We start from the raw sequence: 26075 nt of genomic DNA on the forward strand, positions 1-26075 counted from the left end.
ATGGGAAGCAGCTTCTGCCTATGCCTGTTTGGTGGCTGTGGAGGTCTGTTCTCTGGTCTTCTCTTCTGTTCAGAAAAGTTTGTCCTGTCCTTTTCTTTTTGCCTCCCCACCCCCCACCTTTTTGTCTATTCCAAAGGTTTTTTCCCCCTGGCTGGGTATCTTTTAAAAATTTTTATTCCTGCAGTGAGCAAGTGGGACTCTATTCTCCTCCTGCTAACCAAGCATGAACCAGGCTGCAGGCTCTGGCCTGCAAGATTAAAGTTATTTTTAAATTTTGAAGCAGCTACTTTTCCTCCGTCCACTCAACTCCTTTTTTTTGGGAAGCACGCTGTCCACTCTGCATGGCCAGCAACAACTGAGTCTCTGGGGGTACTCTAGTCCAGTGTTTCTCAACTGCTGGTCTGCGGACCGGTGCTGGTCTGCGATGCATTGGTTATTAGTCCATGCAGCATCACTAATAACCCCCCCCTCAAAAAACCACCACAATTTCTGGCCAGTAGGGGCTGCGGGCGGGAGCTCTCTGAAGCTCATTTCCAGGCAGCCCTTGCTGTTGGATAATGTTCTTTTTGAGGAAGAGAAATGAATGTTATCCAGCAGTGAGGGCTGCCTGCCTACGTAGAAATGAGCTCTGGAGAGCTCACTCGGGCTCCATGAACCCTGGGCCCCGCCCCCTTTGTATATGATAACACTGGGGATAGGGGTGGTGGTGAGGGGGGCGACCCCTTTACTAACTGCTGGTCTGGGAAACTGCACATGAAGAATGTACTGCTCCATGACTCCAAAATTGTTGAGAAACACTGCTCTAGTCTACAGGCCCAGGGGCTCGTATCTAGTCCCTAGGCCCTGCGCTGCTGCAGTCCCCCTCTCTTTTGGAGCTGCAGAGGGCCCTCCTGAGAGGAACTTTTATGAGAGGGAGAGAGAGGCAGGCTTTTTAAATTCTCCCTCCACCTTTTTTTTTTTTTTTGAGATTTCTCCATATTTGGGTTTCTCCTTCCTTCCTTCCTTCCTTCCTTTCCTTCCTTCCTTCCATTGTTTGCATTGTTAAAATATTTTAAACAATTATTTAATTGTTTAAACAAACAAAAATAAAATAATTGTTTAATTTGATTTTTTTTGGGTGATCTGCCCTCCCCCTCCCCACCCAGCTGAGTGGGTGCTAGGTGCTGCTCAGCTGGGCTGCAGCCCCTGGCCTCTCCAGCACTGCAGCCAGAGAAAACTACCGGACTATGGAGGAGTAAGTTGGCATATTTAAATTACGCCTTTACCCCTTCCCTTCTGGGTTTAAATAGGGCCTCCTGGTTGGTTTTGGGAGAGGTGTTTGAATTTTTATTGATTGTATTGTGTTTCTTGTTTGCTTTTCTTTTGCAGGTTTTTCCTTTGCAGGTCATCTGTTATTTCTTTATTGCTTGTACTGTATATTGTGTAATGTTCGTAGTATTGTAGTTTGTGGGTGGTGGTGGGTGGGTTGTTTCATTTCTGTCAGTGGTAGGGCACTAGGTTTTGTATTTTAATTTAAATTTTTCTAAAAGCATCGGGGGGAAGTCAGGGAGATGTCTGACACTTGCCATATCCTGAGCAAGGCTTAGATCCAAGTGGTTGGTGGGCAGAGGGAGAGGTGGACAACATGCTAGTGGGGAATGTAGGGGCCGGGGGCAAAGAAGGTGGGAGAGGGTGCCACAGCCACCCAATTCTTTGCTCCTGGTGAGGTAGTGTGTAGTCTCTCCTACATGCTTGGCGGGGGCACTCCCATGCCAGGGAAGCTGATGTTTCCATGGTGGGGGTGGAGGGAGAGGGCTCTACAGCTGCTATCTCAGCCAGACCATCCCTCTCTCTTGTGCCCCCCTCCAAACTATCAGGCTGCTCAGTGAGGTCCCCGCTGTCTAGGTTGTTGAGTCTGCTTCTGGATCTTCTGGGACCAAGTCAGACTCTGAGGAGGGGTCTGCTGAGGAGGAGGAGCCTCCTCATCCTGGCCCTTCCCAGACAGAGGCTAGTGGGGCAGATGGTGGTGGCAGGCAGCTAGTGGCCTCAGTAGGTCCCAAGCGGTCAAAGACATCCAAGATGTTGGAGACTTCAAGCAACATTTGGAAGCGCTTCTAAGTTGTTCACAGTGCCCCAAACCATTCTTCCTGTGTCCACTGCAAGGCACAGGTCAGCAGTGGGAAGGATGTGAAGCATCTGGGGACGACCTTCATGTGATGATACATCCAGTGCTGTCACGCTGGCATCCTTTCCGCTGCTGACAGCACCAGCACATGTAATACTGTGCCTTCAATTAGCACTGGCAAGGCATGTGTACCAGCAATAGTTCCACCCTATAGGGGTTCCCTATGAGAAAAAGTAATGTAACATCAGAGAATCTAAAACATATACAAATTCCTAAAAAATTATCTGAGTGCCCCACTGCCTTGTGGGCTAGGTGCTTGTTGGCCTGATGGCGGCCTGACACCCAACCCACTTTGGAGCACCTAGGCACCACACATGGGGAGTAATGTGGCCACTTTGAATCTCCATTATTCCCTATGGCAGAAATCATAAAGCAACAAAAGAGTCGAAAATTAATAAAAATTACCGGAGATCCTGATTGCTTTGAGGCTTGGGTGCTGGTTGTCACCCATGGGAACCTACCACCAAACATGTTTTTGTGCCCCTAAGTGCTAACCGTAGGGAACAATGGACTGATTTGATTTCCCATTATTCCCTATGGCGAACGTTTAAGAACCGGTTTGAGGGTGGTTCAAATTTGAATCGAACCATGGGTTGGCTTGACTGAACCAGAATTTGAGCTGGGACACCCAGTTTGGGTCCAGTTTGAATTCAAACAGAACCACTCAAACAGGTTTTGTGCACATCCCTACTAACCAATATGTTGCAGTTGTTTGTACATGCCCATATATATGCAAATAGGGAACTCCTCACAAAACCACATGCACAACATTACCCACAAGTCTATATATATGTAAACAGGGAACTCCTTGCAATAGCCTGTACACACACATACACACACACACAAAAACACGGAAGTCTCTGCACAATGTGCAATGAGATGATTCCTCTTCTGTCAGGGGTAACACAATCCTGTGAAGCATTGCAACTGCAAAAACTCATTCTGCGAGCACCACTGTGCCTATTACCCTATGTTTTTATCTTACCCTTCTTCTTAGGGGCTCAGAGCAACATACATGGTCCCCCAACTTTTTATACCCACAGCATCCCTGGGAAGTAAATGAGGCTGCAAGACAATGGTTGTCCAGTGTCCACTGTAGCCGATAAGGTCTTTAAACCTCATGCCTTTATTCATGGAGGATAGGGCTATCAATGGCTAATAGCCCTGGTAGCTTTATACTGTACTTCTATCAGGATCAAAGCCAGTGCCATGCCCCTGAACACCAGGTATTAAGGAGCACCAAGGAAAGAGGGCAGTTTCTTCTCTTTTCTCTGCTTGTGGGCTTCCCAAGTGCACCTGGTTGTCTTCTAGTCCAGACAGGATGCTAGACTAGATGGGCCTTGGCCTGATCCAGCAGGGCTCTTTTATGTTCTTATTTAAGTGCACCACGTTGGATACTGAACAACATGATGCACAGTCTAATGCCAGCATTTCTATTCCACTGGAGCTACTGTGCATGTTAAAATCTAGCCCCAGTAGAGCTGTATTTAGAATCCAAAGGAAAGAGTTGTAGTATGCAAGGACAAGACACTAAAGTTGAGGAATATTAATGGTTTAATGAAATAGATATCATGTACAGAGAGGCAAGTGCAGACTGCTTTTCCATGCTCTTGCTGCTGGCTGTTATTATAGCCCCGCCCCTATTCCAGGACTGGAATAAAAGTAACTAAAGCACCATTCAAAAGCTGGCCTGGATCAAGGAATGGGTTAGCCAAAAACACCACATCCCTCCTTTCCCCACAAATAAAAGACCAGCCTCAATGTAGAGTGGGAGTCATGAATAGCAAATTCAGGAAAAGCAGAAAGCATATTGATAATAACAAAGGCAGAAGTTCCTAAAGGTGGAAGAAGAACCAGTCATTGTTGGAAAAGTATGCTGTGCCACTGAATAAAAGAAGCACTCAAAATGGCTACCACTCCACTCCTTCAGGCAGAGCTAAGAGATTATGCAATAGATAATATGGCTGCTGCACTTAAAAACAGGCTACTACAAAAGTCTTTTGTAAACAGTCTGTTATCTCTATGAAGAAGAAAAAATTCAGAATTCCAAGTGAGGGGCAGAAAAAACTCTTTAGAAGAATGGTCTGTCTTTGTTTCTGTCCTTTGCCTTCCTTCTGTCCAATCAGTGTCTTGTAGACCTTTTCCTCTCTCTGTTGCTTTGTGTTATTGAGAAGGGAGTTTTGTTGGTTGGCTAGTTGATGGAGGGGTTCTTAGCCACTCTCATCACCAGTGTAGAATCTGGAAGAAAGAGTTGTGGTATGCAAGGACAAGACAGTGGAATTGAGGAATATTAATGGTTTAATGAGCCATACATTATTTACAGAGAGGCAAATACAGTCTGCCTTCAGTGTGCTTGCTGCTGGCTGCCTGTTAGCCCCACCTCTAGTTCAGGACTGGAATAAAAGTAACTAAAGCACCATTCAAAAGCTGGTCTGGATCATAAATGGATTAACCAAAAACACCACACTGTACAAGAGCACAGTTGTGCAACCAACCCAGAAATGTATGCTTGCATTTGTGCAATGGAACTTCTGTTGAAAACAAATGGCTCAGTGTCACTTTCTGAACGTTTACAGCACATTTCATTTTTACATTCTGACTGATTTGTGTGCTGGTTCTTTCTTGGAAAACCACAGCAAATTATCTTGGTGTTTCTAATGACTAAGAGGGGCCTCTGCTAGCTGTGCCAGCCACAAGACTAGCAACAGTAGCTGTATTCTGTATTAAATCACAAGGCTACTGCTACAGCGTTCCCTATCTTTTATATTGCTTGTCTCACATTGTCTGCATTGTGACTTGTAATAAAGCCAGGCAACAGACACAAAGAGGTAAGTCAGACATTTATTTGTCCTTGAAGCTTTGATAGTGTATTTGCTGCCATGTGTCGTTTATTAAATTCAGACAACTTAATGTACCTGCCATTCTAAAACGTGGTTGTGACAAGCTTTTTGGAGTGGCAGTGAGGAGTTCTGCAAACACAGCCACCTTTTCAGGGTCTTCTCAATCGCTTTGCCTGCATTCATAGCTATGCCACTACCCTGAAGCCAATGCTCACCTTTGGTTCTGTAGCAGGCATGTACTCGCACAGATTTTACTAAAAGTCACAGGTGAAGATAGCAGTGTGAACTGAGATGAAAATGAGCTGTAACAGAGGATAAAGCTCAACATGATATGCAGTCACACCCATCTTTACCTCAATGTCTTCTAAAAATCAAAAGTGGTCTTGGAGGCTACGTGCCTCAGTCTGTGGGGAATGAGATACTAGGGTATGCAAGTCCCCATCCCCTTTTCTTACCCATTTGTTTTTATTATTTAAGCTCCCATTCATTTAGTTGTTCTTTCATTTGTACTTCATTTGTACTTCATTTGTACTTTCATTTGTACAAAACAATTTGTACTAAATTGTTTGTATTCCTTTCAGTTTAATAGCTCCCATTTGTCTTCATTCTCTCCCTGCCCCCTTGCTGGTACAGGTGAGGATGGTGGCAGCCAGGGCTGTAGACGAGCCGAATCGCACCAGATCGGCAACCCGGAAGTGATGCTGTTTGGGTCACATCCACCCCCCTGCACTGCACCCCATGTGCTCACCGGGGAAGCCTTCCCCACTGCCTGCTGCTCCCAACCAGCCAGTGTTCCCTACCGGCTGCCCTGCCCCTAGGCAGGGGTGTAACTATAATAGGGCAAGGGGAGACTGTTGTCTCTGAAGCAGCAGAGGACAGATGGAAGCTGGGCACCACACCAGGCTACATGTTAGGGGTAAATTGCGGGTGGAGTGGGCAACCCGGCAGTGGCATGTGTGGGTGGGTGGTAGTCCAGTTCTCCATGGGGGTGGTGGCTCCAAATGCCTAGATTTCCCCCATGGCAGCAGCACTGCAGCAGGATTCATTATGAGGAAAAGTTATTATACACCAAAGAATCCAAACACTTGAAAAATAGTGACCACACATTTTGCTTCATAACTCCACTTCTACAAAGGCTAGAGCTTAGTGGGTTTAAAAAAAATTAAAGCTGGGGATCCATGTTAGGGTTAGGCTAGGGTGACTTCAAATCCCCCTTATTTCCTATGGTGTAAATATACAAAATCAGTAAAAACTAAACAAAATCATTAAAAATCAACCAAGTGCCCCACTGCCTTGAAATTTGGGTGGTAGGTGGAACCCAAGGGACCTACCCACCACCCAAATCTGGTGCCTCTAGGACCTTTATAAGTGGTCCAAATGATGTGAATCAAAATTGAATCAAATAAATCCAAATCAAATCTGGGGTGATGTGTGTGTGTGTGTGTGTGTGTGTGTGTGTGTGTGTGTGTGTGTGTGTGTGTGATCTAGACACAAAACAAATCAGGGTGATTCAATTCAGGCACAAATTGAATTTTAAAAATCATTTCGTGCACAGCCCTACCAGCAACCGCTAGTGGAGGAATGTTTTGCTTGGGATGGATAGGACCAGTTGCTCTTCCCCTGCTAAATAAAGAGAACCATCACTTTAAAAAGGTGCCTCTTTCATTCAGTTAGCAGGGGGTTCTGTTAGCAGGTCTTGCCCTACTGAAGTAGTGGAGGACTGGACAATCTATAATTTGTCAAAGTAACATTTTGAACAATTTGACATAATGCTGCTCTTCATTACTGGCATGCTGAGAGTTACATTTTTACTATAATTGTGCTGTAAAAGACTCTGCATTGTAACCATGTGCCTGCTGCTCAGCCTCCTCCCTCAGCCCCAGGTAGCTCAGCCATCCATTACTGTGAATGCTACATTCTGTATTCAAATCAGGGATGTATGCATGTCCCTCACAATAAAAGAGGAACTGCATAGATCACAAGCTCCATAAAGCTGGACATCACTATAACTAGCAAATTGTCAGGAAAGATGGATCAACCTGAATTTCAGTGGCCTTGTTTTTCAAAGCATTGCAGAAAATGATAAAAATGAATATGAATCAGTGAAATATAATAGCAGTGGAGGCAAAAGCTCTGTCTTCAGATTGGTAACAGATGGGGAGAACTCAGAGCCTCTTGCAGTTTTAAATGTCACACCATACCCAAGTCCAACCGGTTTAGTTTATTCATAGCGCTGGACTGCTTCCAGCTTCATATCTAAAGCCATGTTATGGCTTTGAGTATCGAGGAGAATACTCCACCAAGCAGCAGGGAAGGAGACCTTATAAATGTAGAACTCTAGAGGACTGAATGAGCCATCCTGATCCAACCAGGGAAGCTGTGACCTTGCACAGTACAATTACCATTTAGCAACACATTGGTCATAGCATTTTCCCATGACAACATCATGAGCCTCATTTCATTTCTAGCCTGTTCTAAACACTAGCGGCACATGATAGGTTTTAACTTTCAAAAGACTGATTTGATTTCATGGTATGAACATGGTTTTATGCACATACCTGAGCAAACAATAAAATGCACCCCCGTCACATATCCAGGCATGCTACCCTCTGAGAGATGGCCGGAGCATCCTGTCTTCCATGTCTTTGCAAAAATGATAATAACAAAAGTTAGCACATTTAGAGGCTGTTTTCACGAGCACCCAAGCCTGCGCTTGGCTGCCCGTGAGAACTGCCAGGATCTGTGCGAATCACTATGGTGCTGCAGCGCTAAATCCAGCACCACAGCCCAGCTCTTAGCCAAGGTTAAGGGTGCAAATGTGCCCTTAACCCCTGATCATGTGGCAGTGCGAATGCTGCAGCCTGGGCTGCCACAGAGACAGGGACATAGAAAGCCATCCCCTGTGGAGGATCTCCCAGTGCTCTGCACTTGGCACACTGTGGCATTCATAGAGGCCAGGATAAATCCTGGCCTCTGTTTACCAGCAGGGAGTCATCCATGCATCTCCCAGCCGTGCTGGTAATGTGGGCGTGCAGTTTGTGCACCACCAGGGCTCAGAACATTTGTCTGGGGGAAGGTAGCTTAGACCCTGCCTTCTCCCCCTCCCGCCCGACCATGCCCGAGCACAGCCATGTGATTAAATCCTTAATGCTTTAACATGCTTCACATACAGCATCATAGTCATTCATAGAGCAACCTCAGTCACAGTTTGACTGAGTGCACTTTTGCAATGCAGATTGTAGAGCAGACCAGAGCAGTGAGTGAAGCACAAGTTAGTCTCAAGGCCAGACATGGAGCTCATCACAACAATCACCAAGAAATTTCATAGAGAGAGAGAGAGAGCTGCCACTATCCATTTCTTACCACAACACTATCTCACAAACAAAGCAAACCACGACTCAAGGAAGACAGGCACCCAAGTTCTACCTTTGTCAATCTGAGATCCAGAAAAACAAGATAGTTATAGCAACAATCATACAACATATTATACTTGGTGCTGAGAAAACCACAAAGTCAAACCTTCCTTAATTCCTTCCTCTTCTCCTGATGTATCCTTTTCAAGAGGGGCACACTATATGGACTCTCTCTTCCTCCCAGACCCTTTGAATAAATTCTGAAACTCCCTCCTCCTGTGTTCCTCTCTCCCTCCTCTCTCCCACCACTCAAAGGGGGCACAGTTGCCCATGACAATACTTGATTTCCAGCTGGAGATCTTGAGTTCAACATCTTAACCATGCAATGCTGAATACTGTTTAAATTCAATTAAAGGAAAAACCTTTGGTTTATAGGGATAGTTATAGGTGTTACAGCTCCAACAGAGATCCAAAAAGTGAGGAAATTTGATGGTCCATGATGTTCATGCTATGAGGGCATGAGATCTGATGTCCAGTCTGAGATATTGTACTGGCCTACAAAGCCATAGCCATGGAAACACTATTTTGGCTAGGTCCTTCATGCTCCAATGCACTACTTCTGTAGGCTGGTGGCAACAGCAAAAGCTGAGGATTAGTGTGATAGCAATGTTTAAGAAGAATTTGGTAATTCCTCTGAGTATATAGTGAGTGCTGTCACTTCAATAGGCAAAAGGTACTAATCAGCACAATTAGTTCCAGAGTTCACATTCCAGAGACCAACATAGAAATTAATTTAGAGGCAGTGAAAAGAAAAAAAATATACTTCTAAATAATATTTATGAATACATTTGAACAAATTATTCACATTTATTAATACGCCCCCCCCACCACACACACACACAAATATGTGAACACTGTGAGGCTATTCACACAATTATAGAAAATCGGGCTAGCCTCCGCTAACCCAATTTTCTACAATTGTCAGAACCACCGGGCTCGGCTGTGAGCCCGGTGATTCTTGAGCGGGTAACCTGGTAGTCCACCCCTTAAACTGGGTTTCTGGTTTTGGGGTTCCTGGTTTTTGGGATCTACTCTCACAAGTAGACCCAGAGCGGGAGGCTGAAAAGCAGCCTCCCGGCTCAGGGGCTCCAAAGTATGCCCTGCGCGCTCGCACAGGGTATACTGGAGATTCAGGTGGGTCGCGCGGCCCCCAAACTCTCCAGCCCCTGCCGGCTCAGTTACAGAGCCGGCAGTCTTGTGGGCGGCCGATCTGACTGCCCAAGGCTCCCGCCCTGCTCGTCTGCGGAGAGAGCAGGCTTAGCCCCCTCTCTCTGCTTAGCTTCACAAACCGGGTCTCACTGATCGTGAGACCCGGCTCTGTATCTTCATTCCCTCAGAAGGTTGTTGTTTGTAAGGGTGGAAACAAACCAGTTCCATAGAAGGCATTTCATAAATTTTGTATTCCACAAAATTGATAATGAGGAGATCCTAGCTTGTCTGCAGTTTCGTGCATCAGTCTCCAAGTGCTGGCCCTACAACTGATTGATAGTAGAATGCTGCCACTCTCTTCTCCTTCCAATCTCCTAGTCACTGTCCCTTCTCTGATTGTGCTGATTAAACAATTCAGCTGTAATGCTTACTCTTTATTTTCAAGACATTTCTTCTTCTCTGGGAGCGGGGAAGATTTCACCAGGCAGTCCTGAGAGAAGCCCTTCACAGCTGTTTCCAGGCTAAAGATAACAAGGGCAGAAGCTGTTTATTCCCCCTTCCCTTCTCTGCCCACTCCCTCCCTTCCACTATCCCTTTTCTCCTTATGGACATTCCAAATGAAGTGAGCACATGCCAACTTGATGTTACAATACAATCTATTTTCTTAATTTGTAGACATTCGAAATTGTCTCCAACGAACCCATCAAAGAACCTTGTACAGAAGACAGACCATCTAAAGAGACCTTTCCCAAAGAAATAATCAGTCTCTGCTTCACTTTTTGAATGCAGAAAATCTCATTATAGAGGGTGGGGGGTGTTCATGTCTGCTTTTCATTTTCTGTTCTTCTGCTTCTTGTAACTTAGCCATTATCCCATGGATTCAATACAAAACTGACAGAGGCTATTCACATGAGTGTGCAAAACCAGGCTAATGGAGCCCAGCCTCATTTTGCATGCTCATGTGAACCACCAGGATCGTGATCCTTTAGCCTCATTTATTTAAACCCTAACTGCAGCTGGCACACTCGAGGGGGGGAGGGGGGATCCCAGCAATGCACCGCACACCTGCACGGTGCATTATTTGGGCTCTGGGGGATGGGGTGACGCACAGCGGTGTGCCCAGCACCTCGACCTCAGGAGCTGGAGCGGGAGCCACCAGTCATCTGGGTGGGTGATCTGCCCATGCACCAAGTGGAGATCATCTGTGGGAAAGGTAGACTAAACTCGCCTTCCCCATAGCCCGCTGTCCGCCGATCTTCCCCACAGCCCGCCGACCACGCTGCAGCCCACCGACCTTCTCACCAGTCGTGAGAAGAGCTCTACACACTTGTTGAGCAGGCAATTCTGAGTGTAAAAATGCCCCTTCTTGCATGAATAGTGCAATCATAGTGCTTTGAGAAGCCACAGAATACTGGAGGCTGAAGTGAAATAACATGATAGAATGCCATTTTACCTCTCGATTCATAATACAGAGGCACTCCTGTGCCCGCGTAATATTGGCGCAAGTGAGAAGCAGCAGCAAAGGGAAATGCCTTACTAACTTTCAACCTTTGAGAATCTTTGCCATATAAAGCACACAGGAAGTTAGAAGTTGTTGCACCTCTTGGTTTTAGAACCTCACTTAGACTTTGGGCATAAAGATTTTTAAATGGATGCGATCTGTAATCTCAAACAAATGAGTACAACTTTCAGTGATAATGGGAATTCAATATGAGCCTATTGACTGTGGTGTATACATCACATTAAAATATGGATTTAGGTACATCTTCACAAGAAGAACAGGTAATTGAGCATACAGGGTGGCAGCAGCAAGGGCATCCATGCAAAACTAAATGTTTTCTCAACCAGCTGCAGCTGAACACAAAGTACACTCTGTGCCTATATGTAGCCAGTGATGCAAATGAGCATACAAAATGACCATGCATTCAGCTGTGCAAGTGCATTTTCAAGTGTGCTAAGGAGCATAAACAGTAGTCTTGAGCTTATGCGGTGCAACATCATTATTTTTAATGAACTCATGAATGATTGAAAAGCATTTGGTCAAACTATGTTCTCTCTTCCTAGAAATGTATCTCATTTTGAGGGGAAATATATTAAGCTGTAAACATCTTTAAGGAACTGTCTTATTCCCTTGAACTTCAAAGTGGCTGCTACAAAAAAGAGAGCTGAATTTACAATTAATTTTTTCCACAAAAAACAGCATTTATTCAATTTTGACCAAAAGAGAGGGGCTGACATGTTCTGCAGCAAATGTGGGTGGTGGTGCAGACCCCCCTGCGCCACTGTGGCGCTCTAATACACACAAGCTTGTAGAACAAAACAAAAAAAGAGATTAACAGTAGAAGACTTTTGTTGGGTGCAGGATAACATGAAGCAATAAATCCATAAAGTTGAAGGTGACTAAGAACAAAGGAGATAGCTGTGTGTTCATAGAAATGCATTATTCTTATTTTCAGCAAAGCACGTGGGCATATGAAGCTTGGTCCCTTGGTCCATCTAGGCCAGTATTGACCACATAGGGGTCTTTCTGGACCTAGCTGGAGATGCCAGGGATTGAACCTGGGCCTTCAGCATGCAAAGCATATGACAGGGTTGTTGTGAGGATAAACATAACCATGTACACTCTTCTGGGCTCCATGGAGGAAGAGTGGGATATAAATGTAAAAAAAACAAAAACACCACTGATCCAGGGTGGAGCCACCATTGAGCAAACAGATTCAAAGAACCCGGGCTGCTGCCCCTTAGAGGCCACGCCTCACGCCCCAGACATGCCCTCGCGTCTGACATCAGATGTGGGGTGTGTGGATAAATGCTCCCTGCTTCTGACATCAGACGTAGAGGACAGGGCTGGGGGGGAGGCGTGGTGACAGCAGAACCCGGGCCACGGCTGGCCTTCCTCCATGCTTGCACAGAGCTGAAGCCTCTCCCCAAGCAGCTTTGGCATGGGAGGAAGCCATTGAGAATGAAGGAATGATGGGGAAAGGCATTCAACCATGGTCCCACACTTGCCATTTCTCCACTCCAGATTGTCCTAAAGCTGCTTCCTCCCCAGGGGTTGGGGAGGTTTCAAACCACAGGTTTCAAACCTGTGGTTGAAATTTCTTGGGGTTGGGAAAGAAAGCCCAAGATGGTGAAATCAAGAATGCAGAAACAGTTGGTAAGGAAAGGATTAAGGGCTCCTTCCCCCACTTCAACATGCTCAACTGTCCCAAAAAAGTGAATTTTCTGAGACAAAGAAAGAACAGAATAGTGTGGGGGCATATGTGCATTTGCACGCAGCTAGTAGCTGGATGGCCAAGTTTTAAACCCATTAAATGTCAGGACAAAAAGGGAAATTATAACCAGCTCATGTTTTGCCCAAGTTTGTACTGACCAGAGGAAGAAGCCAACTTGCCATGTAAAATAGAAAATAATAATGCCTTGAAATGCATACATTCTTGATTTTTCTGGCACTCTGATCTTGACTGCAGCACTTCAACTGCCTGGTATATCATTCTTAGCATTACTTCATTGCAAGCATAGTGCCATATTCTGTGGCATTATGCCAATTTAGCTGTTGAGATACTATGATACAGTCCTTCTGTACCCATACCAATTTTAAAAACAAACCTCATTTACAGTTTGCTGAAATCTTAAGTAAAAGATGTGATATATTCATATTAATTGGCAGTGTTGCAGAGATCTCTGGCTTATGCTAGGATTCCTTGTTCTATACAATTAGCTATTACAAACGAAGCTATTTTTGCTTACTGTTAAGTTATTGCTTACGTCTTACTTGAAAATAGCAGCAGCTTTTTATCTCCAGGTCTAGATGATTCATTATCAGATGAAATTTCAGAACCCACAACCATCTGCGTCCCAGCTTGAGGAGGATAGGTGAAGTTATTATCTGTTTTTACTTGTCTACTTGATTTTCAGCAGCAAAAGGCTGCTGGCATCCAGGTCTTACTATCTAATGTTATCTTGGGAAACAACATGCTGTAACACACAAAATGGTCTCTACTCTGACAGTCAAACAATTAATATTAAGCAGACAAGATGATGGCAAGGGAAGAAGTTAGGGGCTGGCCAATGTGTAGGTGGCATGAGAATTGTGTCATATAATGGTAAAATGAAGCTACTGAAGGAAGCTAGTGGAAAGTACACATTAAGCAGGAAGTACAGGGTTAGGAATATTAAGGTGGGCGGCAGGCAGGTCATTTTAGGGAAGAATCTGTGGGCAGCTGGGGGTGTGCTTAACCCTTCCACTACCAATTGATTTCACCCTGCAAATTCCCACCAATGCCATTAAAAATATCCACCTATTTTCTCCCTTCAGAGACTGGCTCTGAGAAGAGAAGAATGTTTTCTACAGAGGAAAAACTGCTTAGGAAGCATTTGCAGAGGGGAAATCAGTGGGCATGGGAGGGGGTCAAGCCTCCTCCTCCCACTGATCCTACTCCGCAAAATGCCCCTGCATTCTCATTAACCAGCAGACATGCCATTGCCAGCATAAATGTGCAGTTCTGCTCTAAGAGGTTAGAGAAAGAATTAGGAAGATATGACAGTAGTTGAGATGTCAGATAAGGAATAAGAAATGTCACAAAGCTACCACTGGATTTTGCCTAAAGAGAAATATCTAGGCAAACTTGGAGTTTCTATCTTGGATGAAATATCTAAGGGATTTCAAAGAAAATAAAAGGAGTTTGGATAAGGCAAAAATAATATCAGAGGGAGGGGGTCCTGTAGTTGCCATTGTTGTTGCCATTTGCCAAAGTCCATTGTAGTTGCCATTTGCCAAAAGTCAAGTCAAGCACTGGTTACTGTAAACAGTGATGGACATCCTGACTACTGAAGCATTGTTGTGCAAGGGGAAGAAACGTTCCTACTCTGCCTGTGCTCTGGAAGAGAGGAAACACACTGCTGGCCATCAGTGACCTGTTTCCTCTCTTCCAGGGCATTTCCAGTGCATGGGCAGAGCAGGGACATTTTTACCACTTGTGCATCAGCACGAGTGTAGAGGGACGAGGGGAGTTGTGTTGTTGGAGGTTTTAATTGCACAGTTTCTGATTATTAGAAGCATATTAGAGATAGCTATTGATAGATATTAATATGAAGAAATTGCCCTCCAAAGTTTGAATACCGACGCTCATAAGTCTCCAAACAATCAAATATGTGTGTATTTATGTATGTATTTTAATTTTTTAAAATTAGATCTGTTTTTATATTTTAGCATAATATTTTAATTGTGTAATTTTTATAGTCCTGTTTTAATTTTTTCTATGTGAACCGCCTTGTGATTGTTTTTAATGAAAGGCGGTATATAAATTTAACAATAAATTAAATAAAAATAAATACAATTATTTTCGTGCCCATTAATGGGTATAAAAATAATTGTATTAGATTATTTCCAGTTCTTTGACCATATTGCTATGCATTCGCTCTCCCTCCTGCAATGGGCAACTCCAGTCACGTCCCTTCCGTCCCGCTTTACGGATACTCAGTAGTCAGGATGTTAGCCAAACAGAGGAAGAAAGCATCAATTGAGAAACTGTTCAGATGGCCAGAACAGCATTAAAAGAAATTTAGTATTACAGCTGATTGTTAATGATCCCCACTACAAGTAAGGTTGCCATCTCCCCCAGATTTCTGGGTTTTTACTGGATTTTAAGCATGTTCCCTGGTGTCCGGTTAGCCCATTAACTTGCCTGGATCCCCAGCTTTCATTAAAAAAATGAAAGAAAAGCTAAGCTCTATTCTCTGTAGAAGTGGAATTAAGGAGCAAAACATGCCATCACTACCACTGGACATAGAGAAAGGCAGGTGAAGCACAGGAGCCTGGCTGAGAGAGGTTAACACAATAAGTAATCCCCCTGAGGAATGTTGACTTTGTTTTTTGTCAGCAGGGGATCTCTATAGGGCAGTTGAGAGGATAGCTTGATTTTGATGTAAATCACTGCCTACTTGTGAACTGTAATGTTTAAGGTTTTTGTCTTCATAGTGCAATCCATTCTGTGCATGCCTACTTAAAAGTAAATACCACTGGTTTGAATCTGAATTGCAGCCTCAACCAAAAAGCTCAGTGTATTTTTTATTCTATTGCTGCTATTAATATCTCAAACTCAGTTCAATTTTTGACAACTAAGCCAGGATAGTGGCATTGCTCTCTTTTCAATATGCTGAATACATTGTTTGGAACAACTGGCAGAGAAATAAACATTTTCTTCACAGCACAGATAACTCAAGGAAATAATCAGGTGGACCATTTTTGTCCTTAATGAAGAGAGCATTGCAGATGCTCAGTGTGAGTCAGACCTGTTCTAAAATTCAGTTCTTTGGCCATATTTCTGTTTTTAAAGAATGCTTCACCTGACTGGGAGCCAGCACCATTTGGGATATTAATGTCTCATCTGTAGTTGAAATAATGACATAATATTTATCAGACCTACCCCAGGCTCTTTTACTGGATTGGGGGGCGGGGGGAAGCCTAGTATTTTGGATACAGATCCTGCCAATTTTCAACCTTGGTTAATTTCCCACCAAATATTGAGAGTTTGAACTATTTGAACTTTTAAAAGATCAAAGCTACTGATAATGTACCTAATGGTGCAGCAGCGAAATGACTTGATTAGCAAGCCAGAGGTTGCCAGTTCAAATCCCCGCTGGTAGGTTTCCCAGATTATGGGAAACAGCTATTTCAGGCAGTAAGGGTGTGCTAAAAGGTTCAATGCCGACTTTGGACTGAACCCCAATGGGGTTTTGAGAAATTTTTAAAAAAACAATTTTTAAAATCACTTACCCCCACCTAGACTTCCTCTAGGTTCCAGAGGCCCATTGAGAAGGTTTGGTGGCCTCCAAAATGGCCACAGTGCCAGAGGGGGAAGGCCTGAATGGACCGAAGTGCTGGCTGAATGGCCAGTTAGGGTGGCAAGGAGGATGGTGGGGGAGGGGGAACCCCCATGGTCCCCCCAGCACCTAGAGGAAGTCCCCCAGACGGGGTAAGAGGTTTTTTTTAAAAAATCGTGAACATCTCCAGACTGAACCAAACTGGGGGGGGGGGGGTTCGAGGGGATGCCAGACCGAACTGGCCCAGACCAGTTCAGGTCCGGTTTGGACTTGAACTGAACCAGGCCAGCCGGTTCCATGCACACCCCTATCGAGCAGGAGTAATATAGGGAGATGCTGAAAGGCATCATCTCATACTGCGCTGGAGACAGCAATAGTAAACTCGTCCTTTATTCTACCAAAGACAACCACAGGGCTCTGTGGTCACCAGGAGTTGACATTGACTCAATCGGCACACTGAGGTGCTGATATTTGTCTGCAGATCAAGTCACTGTTGAAGGCCAAGCCATTTTTCTCTGGTCGGTTGGCAAACACAATGGCTTGCCTAAAGCAGCTCAAGGGATTTCGCTCCTCCTTCTGTTCTAAGACCCCCTGGGAGTTTCTGAGCCATCCAGATAGATAAGAGCATAAGAGAAGTCTTGCTGGATCAGGCCCAAGGCATATCTAGTGCAGCATCCTGTTTCCCACAGTGGCTCACCAGATGCCTCTGGAATACATTGGGCACAATTGTAAAAATATACTTTGAGAAAGCATTTCTTCTTCTCCTTCTCCAGTTGGGTGCCCTCCCTTGTGTGTAGTTTTGCCTAAAGCCATACAAGGAGGTAACGTCTGGGCGAAGATTCAGCCTGGGGACTCCCTGGCTCATTGCTCACACACTTAAGCCACAATATTCAAGTCTCCATTCCTAGAAAACCGTTTGGCTCAAATTCCTCATTCCCCCACATCTTTCTCCCCCCACCCCATGAACTAATTCTTCAAAGCCTCCCTTCTTATATGAAGGAATGTCAACTTTATTTTAAAAAATATATATATCCAAGAATTTAAAAATTAAAAAAGAAAAAGATTACAAGCAATGGTTCTCTTTATTAAAACATAATTTAAACATGAAGGGAGAAGTCTGCCACCTGAGCACAACAACTGAGCATGCTGGCAAATGGCACTTCAAAGACCGGCACCAGGAATAAACTGTTACTCCTCCAGCACATCCTTTGAACTAAGGAGAGTAAAAGTTGAAAGCGGCAGGGATACTAGTGAAGAGCTCGCTTACTGTAACAAGAGAGAGGCAGAAGGCAGACGGGCCACAGAAGGAGTGCCAGATAAAGCCCAACTGGGAGAGAATAAAAGAACTGCAGAGATGTGTAAAGGAACAACAAAAGCACCTTTTAAAGCATAACAGAAGTGGAGCCTCAGTGGAAGAGGCTGCTCCCCCCCCACCACTCCACACCCCGCTTCAGAATCATCATAATAAAAAGTCATTACATGTTTTTCTCCCTCCTTGCAAAGATAATTTAGAATAGAACTTAAAAAAAAAAAACACCCATTAAGCCCATTTCTTGGGCTTGTTACAGAACACTCAGGTGTCTTAAGTCATCAGACGGACATATTAATGGATTACAGCTTTAACACACATGCATAACCACACAGCTCTGAGCTGTTGTACACTAATGCTATGTCCACCGAGTCCTTGCAGTGTTTGGTCTGGGTGCTTCTGACAGTGCTCTTCAGAAACATTGGCAGTAATCCTGTCCTGACACTCCGGTTTCCTAGCATTAGATGCTAAATCAATCAATCAATTCCCTTGCTAAAAGTACTTAAAGATTATTGCTAGAATATTATTTTAAACAAAGCACTGGGCAGAATGTGCACAAGCCCTATGACTCTAGTGGTCTTCTTAAGACCATAATTTGTTTATGCCCCACGCAGTCAATATTGTGATGTTGAATTTGTAGTGCGATGGCAAAGACTCTGGCAGTGATTTGTATGTTTATATTAGCATAGTTAGTCCCTTCAAAGTGATGTCTGTGGAGTGTTGGAAAATGGGGACCAGCGTCTTGAAAATAAGGTCTCTCATCAACAGTAGTCTCTCCTCCACACACACACACACACACACACACACACACACACACACCATCCCTGGTAACATGCAGTCCCTTCTTCAGTGTGCCATAGACTGCTATTTTATTGATAGACTAACAATTCAGTTCTCATCGTTTACAGAGCTTCACCATAAGCTCTTCATGTTGTTCTTTTTCAGTTTACAAATTCTGCATCAGCTTACATGCAAATGATCAAGAGAAGAGGAAACCTCAGAGGCCAGCCTGCATCTGCTCCCCTTATTAAAAAGAACTCCATATGTGAAGATGAAGACAAACGCAATGAGTTGGTAACTGCATTCCTCAATCCTTATTTTTAAAATCTCCACTGCAGCCCCTGTTGACTCATTCTGTGTACTAGATATTGCACTGAGTAATCCCACAAGTGTGAGTTTAAACTTTCAATGATTCTAATAAGACACAAACTGTAATTTTCTCTCCCTCCCTCCCACTCTCTGACTGGCAGAGCACAAAATATTGTTTATCAGTACTTACAACCAAACATTTATTCATTTGGCTTCAACTGATCTAACCAGGAAAGTACAGAGCTTATTTTCCCTGTGTATACCTCAACAGTAAGACAACAAACAAGGAATCAGAAATAGCTCTCCATACAGCCTTAGCCAATAAATTATGCAGCAATACATACCATTAAGAGGCAACCCTCACCATTACAGCTACCTCCCTGAGCTAATCTCCATATGACTTTCCCCCCATTATATGCTAAGACAATGACAATGTGGGATCTGTGGGTAAATGTTGACTTTTGAATGGCATCCGGTTCACATCATCATGTTTTGAGATTTTCCTCAGCTAGCTTGCCTAACTGACAGTGGATTGTGGATAGCTCCACTGTCTTATGGAATGGAGCATCTGTTTGTACATGGAAACAATTTCAGTTAGCTGCTCTGTAGTGTAGAAATATCTTTTGCCAAGAAGAAAGAAGAAAAGAATGTTTACATCCCGGAAGAGTAAAACAATACCATAGAGAATGGGACAAGAAGAGAGAGATAAATGTTAACACACCTATGCAATTATAGGTAAGGCTTTATTGGTGTTCTGCTGTAGCAGCAATTCCCCAAATCTGCTTCTGAATCATATCTTCAGTGCACCTAACTATATCTTAATTAGGTACACACTGCACAATCTAATTCAGTCAGTAACTGAGGGAAGGAAGCATGGTGTTTCTAGTTTTCTGCACCATGAGACCCACAGCATAGTGAAGTGTTGCATTCTAGCTAGTAATCTTTTGTGTTTTGTTGTTTGAAAGTTTGTCCCATTGGGGATCCTGTACAGAGAATGTGTGTGTGTGTGTGTGTGTGCGTGTGTGCGCGCGTGTCTGCGTTTTGGGGAGGGGCAAGTGGGGGCAAGTGGGAACCATGGTGGCCCCAGACCCTGGTGGCCCAAGGACATTTGTACTCCCATGACCAATAGATGCTACACCCTAAATTGGGTTCCTTGTAATGTCTTGTGCTCAGGACCAAAACACAATTCCACTCCTCCATCCATGAGATAGCCCTTTAAATATTAGAAGATAACTAGCACATCTCCTCCAAGTTTAATATACCCATCCCCTTCAGCCATACCTCATAGGACCCCTTGGCGTCGTTGTTCCCCTCCTCTGATCCTGTCCTAGTTTGTCAATATTCTCCTTAAAAAGCAGTGCCAAGAACTGGACACAGATTTCCAGGTGAGGCCTGACTAGTGCAGAATAGAGTGCAACTATGACTTCTTGTGTTGTAGCTGAAGATTGATGCAGCTGCTGAAAAAGCGAATGCATCCTGCTGGCTCACATTTACCTTGTTATTCTCTAAGGCACCATTTTGCATGTCCTGCTGACAAGCAAGGTCTCTCCAATCCTATGCTTGTTCATTTGATTTTGGAGCTTGGGCTCCAACTTCTGCTCCCCATTAGTACCTATTTTACCGAGGAAAGCTGCCACACATTTTTTTGTTTCTTGTTACTCTCCAAGAACAAGCTTCTATAGTGTTGTAGGGCTTTCAAGACCAGAGCTTGGGCCGACCACCCCTGCAATCCAGCCTCCTTTTTTCATGGCCATTCACCATAATAGATAGGGAGAGGGATGGACAGAGCAACTTCTTTCCATTTCTCAGAGTGGAAGAGGAAGTGGAGAGAAGGCAATCTGTTTGTCCCTTCCCTTTTCATTACAGCACAGATTTTGAAGGAGAAGGACAGGTCACAGATGGAGAAGGGTGGAATTAAACTTTGTCTCCTCCATGCTCAAAACAAGGCTGCAGGTGGGGTGGGGGTGCTGGAGATCTTGGACAAAACAATCATGTATGTGCCCCAGGGGCCCAGGACTAATAATGTGGATGTGTAAGAATTTAGGATGGGAGAGCCTCTCACAAGTAGGCGCAAACACACTCTTTCCCAAAATAGCCCATCCAGTCCTTCAATCCAGGATGGATACAGGTACAATTAATACACTGAACTAGATCTGTCAACCTAACTGCTTTTCATGGCATCCCCTGTATGTTTACACAGGGGTATGCAGAGGAGAAAATGGAGCAGCATATTAGTCAAAGAGTACAAATGATAGAAAATGGAGGTGCAGAGTCACCACCTAAACAGGAAGCCATCTTGCCAGTTAATATAGCAAACTGAACCCTTTTAAAGAAGAAAATTTTTGCCAATCAGCTATTTGGTCAAGAAGAGAAATGGAGGAAAGTATAACTACTTTGTTTTGGACTGTTTGGGGCAGTCAAATGGGAAAATTTTGTTTTGTTTTTTAAAAGGGAAGAGGGGTCGAGACATACAGTCCAATGGTTACATTGGGCTGAACAATTGCACGTACACACACACACACACACACACACTCCAGTTTGTATGTAAAAGTCCCAACCATTTTGCATAGCCTGAAGAAAGTGGCTAGATAATTTATCTCCCTCTCTCACTATACTAGAATTTGGGGTAATCCAACAAAATTTATTGGCAGTAGACTAAAGAAAAACCTTCTTCATACAGCACAATTAAAGATGTACAAGATACAGTGATGAGCCACTGGTTCAAGTGCCTTTAGAAAGGATTAGACAAATTCAGGGTTTGAAGAGGCCTACCAGTTCCACTAAGCAAAACTTCCATTTTCAAAGGTAGAATACCCCTGAATACTATCAGTAGGGAAGAGCTGTTATCTTCATGGCCTGGTTGTGTGCTTTGCAGAATCAGGTAGCTGATCACTGTGGGAAATAGGATGCTGTTCCTTTGATCTGAGCAAGTAGTATCTTCTCTTATTATTAATGACCTATCTGAAATATATCCTTCTCCTTTCTATTCATGAGAGTTTTGCTTTGCTCCAAAATAATCTTTGTCCTCTTTTCTGAAATCCCTCTAATTTTACTGTGTCTTTTTTGGACAGAAGAATATGAATTCCACCCAAGTGTGTACAATTCATGCAGAGAGTGTCAATTCCATCTTCTCAAAAGACTCTGCAATGTCTCTACAATGCACTAGGGAAAAGGGGGAAGAATGAGGCATCAGGACCTAGTAGCAAACAGAGCATCCTTCAGGGTCATACAGGTAATGCTAAGGGTAAAACATCCATTTAGATATTGGGCACAGAGAGAATCTTTGACCTGTGTTCTTGCCAAAAGAAAGAAAGCAAGATGGAAGAGGCTATTTATCTCAAGGTCTTCAAACAATAAACTTCTTTCATCAGAACACTATAGTTAATTCATGATGTGCATAGTGGTAAAGGGGTCCAGTTACCTTCCCTTTATATTCTTCAAATGGCAATGTTTAATCAAAGTTACCCCTAGATTGCAGCTATAGAATAATGGTACAATGGCTGTGAATAAACAAGTTAGTTTAACATTCACTTCCAAACAATAGCCTTGTTCAGGCATTCAAAATCACAGTGAATGAGCACGAGTACAGAGCCAGAAAATGGGTTCAGAAATCCCACCCACAACACTGTCAGTCATCCGCTTGATGGGCTCTTCACACTTAGATTGTCCATCTGAAGAGGCAAGCACCTGTCTTTGTGGTCAACAGGCTGGGGTTTCCCAGTCTGTTGATCACAAAAATGGGACTGAACATGCTTAGGGCGATTGCTTCTTCAGATGAATGCCCTAAGTGTGAAGAGCCAGGCAGGAAAATGATTGACAGTGCTGGGGGTGGGATTTCCAGACCCATTTTCTGTCTCTGTACTCGTGTTCACCAGCTGTGATTTTGAACACCTGAACAGGGCTAGTATCTCTGGTGTACTGTAGTAGTATAATCAGGAACCTGAAATGGAGGAGGAAGCTAATAAATGGGGACCCTATAGCCAATTGGGCAGAAGGATAGTCTGAGCCAATAAGAGGATGGCCACCCACACCCTGGCCTCCAGCTTGATCAGGCCTGTCTCCAGGCGCAGAGTGGCACAGGAGACACATCTCGGTGCTTGGAGCACTGCCCGCAGGAATTTAGATTGTACAAGTTCCAGAGCTGCAATGTTGGGGAAAGGGCCCAGTTGAGCACCATAGAGAAGCTGAGCTAGTGACTTGGCTGTGAACAGTTCAAGAGCTATGCATACATAATAGCCTCCTCTTGTCCGCAGGAATTTGAGAATGGCAGAGGCACTTCTCTGGGCATTTAAAGCCACATGCCCCCATGGGCTCTGAGCCGCCAGAATGAAAAACTATTCCCAAGTATTTGAAGTGTGCAGCTTGCTCAGTCTTATGCCCCTCAATCCACCAAGAGTGGATTGGGCCTCCTGGCAAAGGCCATAATTTTAGTTTTGTGATAATTGATTTCCAGTGGGGAGAAAATATCTTTTGGTGACTGAATATATAAGTTATTAAGTTTGGTGCAGGGGGATTCAGTAAAATTAGAGGGGACACCTCAAATGCTATTGGGGAGGGATATGCATCCTTCTAGAAAATTTTGCACGCTTCCACCATTTGGTGAGCATCTGACTAGGTCTGGATAATGGTAATATTCCCATAATTTTATGCTTCCTAATTAAAATACTTCTAATAGATATACTTCATAAATTATAAATTATAAAGTATTTAAAGTATTTAATTATAATTTAAGTATAATTAAATTATATAGGAGGGAAGAGGTTATATTTACTGATCTCCCCTTCCCTCTGAAGCCTACTATCCATCACAAAAATATGTCCCTAATGGTCACATGATGCACAGTGTGCTTCAGAGGGAAGGGGAGATTGGCAAAAACTGCTCTTTCCTCACTCACACAACAGCAAAGCAGTGGTCAAACTTAGCACTAGTGCACCTGTGCTGTGCTAGTCTGGATGTCAGCCAATGAGGCTGTGCACATGACCTCACTGGGGATGGTGGAAGGCAGGAGCTGTGGGGAAGGCAGGAGTTTGCCTGCCTTCTCCGACAGATGAGCAGCCACCATCCCCTCCACTGCACTGTACGCCCACATGAGCAGCAGTGTGATGGAGGGAGATACTGGGAGCGGAAGGACTTCTTCCCTCCTATATCCTAGGGTGCCCCAGGGGGAGGCTGTTTAACCCAGTGGTGGTCACCCAGATGATCAAGTGAACCATAGGTCAAGTGAACCATAGGTTACTTAAACTAGGCTAAACACTGGGTTAAAAGCCTAGGCCCTAGCCTGGGTTAGGCTGCACACGTAAATACCCTCCATGTATTCTTCAGAAAAGTTCCATTTTGAAAAAGAGATTAATTAAGTATCCGAGGATCACAGTGCTTCAAAAAGAGAATGCCCTAACAGTACAAGAGATATGAAATTAATTGCCATCTCTCTCTCTCTCTCTCTTTTTTTTTTTTTTTTTTTGCTGTTAGCCTTTAAGAGGGCCCTGAAAATTTATTTGGCCTGGCCTTCCAAGGTTTTTTACTTGTTTGGGGGGTATTTTAATTGGTTTTGAATTGTTTTGAATTGTTTCTTGACTGGTGTGTTTTAGCTGGTGTTTGTTTTATGTCTTTTAAAATTTGTTGTGTACCACCCAGAGCTTTTGGATCGGGAGGTCTATAAATGTAATAAATAAATAAATAAATATAAATATAATTTTTAAGAAAACATTTGAATTGACAAGCTAATCGTTACAACAATCCATGTCTCCACATATAACTTTAATAAATATCCAAAGAAAAGCATAACCTTTATTTATCTCAGTCTGGAAACCCCTGAACACATTTTGTGGTATCATACACACAAAAACCTCTCTTCAGCTGAAGCAGGAAATGCATCATGTGAAATTTGGGCTAGAATACAGTCATTCATTTTTTAAAATACTAAAATGTCGGTTTTCAGACTGCTTAGATTAGTGTAGAGCTGTGGATATCAGTGAATGTATGCACATTTAGATCAATAATCAACCCTTATTGATTGGGGGGAGCAGGGAGGCAGGAGCAAGGCCAGCCCTCCTCGTACATGCCACATTCCATTTCTGATCCTTTCTAAATTACACAACTGTAAATTCTGATTGTCTCAAAATTACACAATTGGAATTTAAGCCCTATTCAGACTTTATGTTGTATGTGTGTGTGCAGTTGTCTGTATATATGTACATTTTGTGTGTGTGAATGACAGTACATGTGCTCACTTCAAAAATGAAACTAGGTACAGATCCTCTGTACATGTGTTGAACATAATGTACAGATATGTACATGTATAAAATATATGTGTAAAGTTCTGTACATAAATGAGTATATTGTATGTAGCTTGTATGTATGTTGAACATAATGCGTTACTTGGGCTAGTGTTAACAGTTTGTTTTATAACTGCTTCCCTTGTAAACACAAAACAACCGTCTGTGGATTTAACTAAGACTTTATTCCAGAAACACCTCCTTCTCCTGCTCCTCCCACCTCCACCACTTTTCTTTCTGACTCCACCCCCACACTCCCAACAGGATCCTCACTGGGACAAACTTCCAAACTACAGAACACTAGAGAGAATACAACACAGTTTATCTAAGCAGTTTTTAAGTCCGTCCTTTTGTCATAATTTAACATGACTTGTGTTGGGGGTAGATTTGTACCCTAAAATATTTTCTTATAAGAAAGAGCTGGTCTTGTGGTAGCAAGCATGACTTGTCTCCTTAGCTAAGCAGGGTCTGCCCTGGTTGCACATGAATGAGAGACTAGAAGTGTGAGCACTGCAAGATATTCCCCTCAGGGGATGGAGCTGCTCTGGGAAGAGCAGAAGGTTTCAAGTTCCTTCGCTGGCTTTTCCAAGATAGGACAAGATGATTTTTTTTTAATAGGACAAGATTTTTTTTTTTTGAACCAACAAACTACCAAAGTATACAGTATGTTGCCAAAGCACAATTATATACAAAGTGGTTGTTTGTACATCATATATCTACAAAGATTTACACACAAGGATTTGGAAACCCACAGGGTTATAGAGTATATGCAGGCAGTACTGTAACTAGGGGATGGGGGATTACAAGGCACATCAGGTAATCGGGGGGGTGGGTGGGTTACGTCCAATGTCCATTTCCATAATTTTTCCCATTGCTGTTTAGAAAAGATACACTTATCTTTTTGCACATAACCATACAAACTTTTCCAGAAGAGATTTACTGTCTCATCCACGTGAACTTCTTGGTCGCGTCTTCCCTCCCTATTCCTATGCAGGAGCATTGCATAAATGA

The 26075-nt window shown here is 43.6% G+C and overlaps 1 long non-coding RNA gene across 2 annotated transcripts; it reads left to right on the forward strand.

The window, feature by feature from the left end:
- LOC128346245 (uncharacterized) lies at positions 1 to 24481 on the forward strand. Of its 2 annotated transcripts, none has more exons than XR_008316861.1 (5): positions 1 to 43; positions 1146 to 1234; positions 18646 to 18774; positions 21861 to 22021; positions 24259 to 24481. It is a non-coding gene; the product is annotated as an uncharacterized LOC128346245 (long non-coding RNA). The 2 variants fall into 2 exon arrangements; XR_008316860.1 differs by lacking the exon at positions 24259 to 24481 and adding an exon at positions 13372 to 13442 and having other exon boundaries at positions 2 to 43; positions 21861 to 22285.
- The last annotated feature ends 1594 nt before the right edge of the window (positions 24482 to 26075 follow it).

Source organism: Hemicordylus capensis, chromosome 2 (genome assembly GCF_027244095.1).
Source record: "Hemicordylus capensis ecotype Gifberg chromosome 2, rHemCap1.1.pri, whole genome shotgun sequence".
NCBI classification, from domain to species: domain Eukaryota; kingdom Metazoa; phylum Chordata; class Lepidosauria; order Squamata; family Cordylidae; genus Hemicordylus; species Hemicordylus capensis.